Source organism: Palaemon carinicauda, chromosome 17 (assembly GCF_036898095.1).
Source record: "Palaemon carinicauda isolate YSFRI2023 chromosome 17, ASM3689809v2, whole genome shotgun sequence".
Lineage (NCBI taxonomy): Eukaryota > Metazoa > Arthropoda > Malacostraca > Decapoda > Palaemonidae > Palaemon > Palaemon carinicauda.
In genome coordinates this window covers 90421596-90426595 of record NC_090741.1, presented here as the reverse complement: position 1 = coordinate 90426595, position 5000 = coordinate 90421596, and positions in this window count along the sequence as shown.

The window sequence follows — 5000 nt, the reverse complement described above, 5'->3', positions numbered from 1 at the left end:
CGCAGATGTGAAGAAAGGGAGTTTGTTGCTTCAGGTAATGAAGGCTATGCAAGGTAGAATAGCAGGTCCTAGTTTAGCTGAACCAGAGTCAATTAAGGATAAGATAGCTTTGCAAAAGATAGAAATGGAAAAGTTAAAGTTACAGTTAGAAATGGGTAAGACTGAAGTAGCTAATAGGGAAAAAGAGAGGCTTCATGAGAGGGAACGTGAAAAGCTTAGGATAGCGCAGGAACAGGTGAGAGTAGAACAGGAAAAGCTTAGAGTAGAACAGGAGAAGGTTAGGTTAGATCAGGAAATAGAATTGGAGATTAGGAGAATGGAACATGAATTAAAGGTACTTCGGCTGAAGCGACCAGAAGCGGAAGATAAGTTTAAAATTGGCAGTGCAATTAAGCTGGTACCGATATTTAATGAATCCGATGTTGCAGAATTTTTCTCTGCATTCGAAAAATTTGCTAGAAAACTGAGTTGGCCGTAATCAATGTGGACTACCTTAGTTCAATTCAGATTGATCGGTAAGGCACAGAATGTTTATGCAGCGCTGAGTGAAGAGACGAGTGCGGAGTATGAACAGGTCAAAGAGATAATATTGAAGGCTTATGAACTGGTACCGGGGGCATACCGTCAACGCTTTCGTAACTTGCGTAAACAGTATAACTACACATTTGTTGAATTTGCTAGAGAAAAAGTAAGTGCGTTTTTAGATTGGTTAAAAGCGAAAGGTATTAATGATTTTGAAAGTTTAAAGGAACTAATATTAATTGAGGAATTTAAGAATCACATTATGATGGAACTTAAAGTACATATAGAAGACTTGAAATTGGAAACTATAGCAGCAGTAGCGGTTGCTGCGGACGAATATACTTTATCGCATAAGTCAGTGCATCGTTTTTCATGGAGACTCGATAAATGGGATAAAGGTAAGAAGGGCGAGAAAGCAGCGGTATTGTCTGGTAAGTCAGATGGAGGGAGTTCTCCAAAGAAGGCAAAGTCATCACCAAGTAGGGGTGAAAGTGAGTTTATTTGTTTTTTCTGCAGGAAAAAGGGCCAGGTTAAGGCTGATTGTACTGCCTGGAAAGGGCAGGGCAAGTCAAAGCCGGTAGGCTTAATTAGTAAGGTTGCTGGGAGCAGGTCCCAGGTAAGTAGTTGCTTCAGTAAGTACGTCGCAGATGGCGAAGTTTTCGCTAAAGACCGGTCAGGGTCTGGAAAGCGGGTGAGAATACTATGGGACACTGGCGCGGCCCAGTCGGTAATCTTACGGTCCTCATTGCCCTGGGACTTCAAAGAGGAGGAGCCCGAGTATATAGTATTAGGTGGATTTCCTAATATAGTAGTAAGGTGTCCTCTGGGTGAGTTTTGGGTAGACTTATGGTGGATTAATGGACCTATGAAGTTGGCAATATTGGATGAATTACCCATAAGCAATGTTGATATTTTGTTGGCTAACAATATGGAGACAGGTTCGGTATGTGATTGCCCGGTTGTGCAATGCAGATATGGTGACCCTGTTAGTGAAATTGAACCGGTAATGGATGTAACTCGCTCGGCAGCGCGTTCATCTGTGATAGTGGATGAAGGGTTAGGCTTGGATAGTCTAGAGGAGTTGTCAGAGAGAGGGGTTTCTGAGTTAAGTGCTTCTGAGAGTCCTAGTCTGGTGTCTGAGTGGGATAGCTCAGTAGGGTGGGATAGGGAATCACTTAGGTTAGCTCAGAATGAGGAGTTTGGAGAATTAGGAATGGTGGTAAGACAGTATCCTACTGAGGGTGAGTAGGCCAACTATGGTTCCGTCTGATGATTGGGAGGTAAGGAAACAGGTGGTACTGCCCCATAAATATAGGGACAAGATTTTATGGTTGGGACACGAGGATGTGTTTGCAGGTCACTTTGGAATTGGAAAGACTTTTCGGAAAATTGCTGAACACTTTTATTGGCCAAAGATGAGATCTGAGGTAAAAAGGTTGGTTAATTCTAGCAAAACTTGTCAACTGGTTGGTAAACCCAATCAGAAAATCCCTAAGGCACCTTTAAAACCTATTCCAACAGTGGGGGAACCTTTTCAGGAAATTTTGATTGACATTGTAGGCCCATTGCCTAAAACCAGCAGTGGTAATCAATGCATGCTAACTATAATGGATCGAATGTCTAGGTACCCGGAAGCAGTGCCCTTGAGGAGTTTCAAGACTAAGCAGGTCATAAATGCATTAACAAATTTCTTTTCCAGGTTTGGTTTCCCCAAGACGATTCAATCTGATTGTGTGATTAATTTTACAAGCCAAGATTTTTGTAAAAGTTTGCAGGAGTTGAAAGTTCAACATATCAGGTCATCCCCTTACCATCCAGAAAGCCAGCGACAGATTGAGCGATTTAATCAGACTCTGAAATCCATGTTAAAAAAAATATTGTGTGGATAATCCGTGAGGATGAGATAAAGTTCTCCCGTATTTACTTTTTGGTTTTAGGTCTGTACCAAGTGATGTAATGGGTTTCACCCCCTTTGAATTAGTTTTGGTCACAAGGTAAGGGGTCCCTTGGATGTGATAAGAGAGATTTGGGAGGGGAGTCACCCTAATGTAAGCTTGATAGATTTTTTGAGAGAGTCCAGGAGTAAGTTAACTAAGGCATGGGAATTTGCTAAGAATAATCTAGTAATTGGTCAGGGGAAGATGAAGGAAAAGTATGACGTAAAGACAGGAGTTAGGGAATTTCAGGTTGGGGATAAGGTACTTGCTCTGCTGCCAATTCCAGGAAATCCCTTAATGGCAAAGTTTTCAGGTCCATGGAAAGTTTCAAAGGTAGTTAGTAGTCTTAACTATCCGATAGAAACACCAGACAGGCAACGTAAGTATCAACTATTCCATGCAAATATGTTGTAACTTTTTGTTGAGCGTGTGAGTAAGGAACCCATCTTATTACTCAATAGGGTTGAGCCTAATGTTGTAGATCTCAGCATTGATATGCTATGGCCCAGAAATAATCAGGAAATGTTAAGTAATTTGTCTGGGAATTTGCTAAACCTAGAAAGGGATCAGAGGGAGTCTGTGGCAAATTTATATGAATCTTTTACAGATTTATTTCAGGATTCTCCAGGGCTTAACAATGTATTGAGTCACGATGTGGAAGTGGGGAATGCTAAGCCCATCAAGTAAGCTCCCTATAACACCAATCCAGTAAAAAGGAAGATTATTGATAAGGAAGTAGAGTATATGTTAGAGCACAATTTAATTGAAGACAGTAATATTCGATGGTCTTCTCCTGTAGTCTTGGTGAAGAAGGAGGGAGATGAGTACCGGATGTGCTTTGATTACAGGAGAATTAATGCAGTCACTGAGGCTGACAGCTTTCCTCTTCCTCGAGTAGGGGACTGTATTAATGAAATAGGGAATGCTCAGTATATTAGTAAGTTTAACTTGTTAAAAAGATATTGACAAGTTCCATTGACTAAGCGGGCTCGGGAGGTATCCGCATTTGTAACTCATGAAGGGTTGTGTGCCTGTAAAGTTATGCCTTTTGGCATGAAAAATGCCTCGGCTACGTTCCAGCGTTTGATGAATAAGATTGTGGGTAGACTGGAAGGAGTAGTGGTCTCTATTGATGATATCATAGTGTATATCCATGATTGGGCTACACACTTAAAGAGGATGGAGAAACTGTTTGTTAAGCTCAAGCAAGCAGGGTTGGTGATTAATTTGGCAAAGTGTGACATAACAAAGGCGAAGGTAGTTTACTTGGGGCATGAAGTAGGTCAGGGTAAAGTACTACAAATGTCTTCAATTGTTGAGGCAATTGTAAATTTTCAGTTGCCGGATAACACGAAAGCCATTCGCAGGTTTCTGGGAATGATAGGCTACTATAGAAAATTTATAATAAAATTTTCCCAAATAGCTAATCCTTTAACTAATTTTTTGCAGAAAGGAGTGGAATTCCAGTGGTCGAGTGGATGTCAAGAATTGTTTGATAAGTTCATATCCACCTTTTTAACTAATCCGATTTGGAAAGCCCCTAATTTTCAAGTACCATTAAAGTTGGCAATAGATGCCAGTGATGTGGGTGTTGGAGCTGTCTTGTTGCAGGTGGAGGACCAGGTAGAACAGCCAGTGGCTTTCTTCTCAAAGAAATTAACTAAACCACAACAGAATCATTCCACCATAGAGAAGGAGACCTTGAGCCTGATTCTCGCTTTTGAACATTTTGAGGTTTATCTTTCCAGCTGCAGGACACCGATTGAAGTCTGGACGGATCATAATCCTTCAACCTTTTTGAAAAAGTTTAACACTCGCAATCAGAGATTGTGTAGGTGGAGCTTATTGTTGCAAGAATGGAGTCTGGATATTAAGCACATCTCTGGAAAAGAGAATGTAGTTTCAGAAGCCCTATCCCGCTTATTTCTTGTGATAATGAATTTTTTTTTTATTCCAGGAGATTGTTTTTTTCTTTTTCCTTTTTTTATTGTGAAGATGACACTAGATAAAGTATTAAAATTATTAGTGTTCAAATTATATTTTGAAGGGCAAAGTAACTAGCTAGTTTTGATAAACTAAATAGGGGTTGCTTTGACTTAAGACTTTGTCTATCAATTTTTATTCCATAAAAAATTTTATTTAAGGGGAGAAATGTAACGAACTTTATCGGGGTTTTTGGTTAAATTGTCATAATTGGTAAAGTAATATTTAGAGTGTCACTTAAAGTCACTTTAATTTAATTTTCTTTTCATCGCCATCTAGTGATTAATGTATTAGGCTCTAAGATTTGTACGTCACCCATGGAGTGTTTTGTTTTGTTTTCCATGTTGACTGTGGGGGAGTGTGGGGCGTAGTGACGAGGGACCATTTTTGGAAGTAAATGGGAGTGAGGAAATAAGCTGCCATCTTCAAACTTGAAGAACTCACCGTGAATTGGCTCTTCAACTGCTGGAGACAACTAGTGGGAGTGATCCAGTGTCTCTAGTGAAGGAGGCGGTGGAGGATTTGATCGCCCCCTTTGGAGGAGCAGCTCAGCAGCAG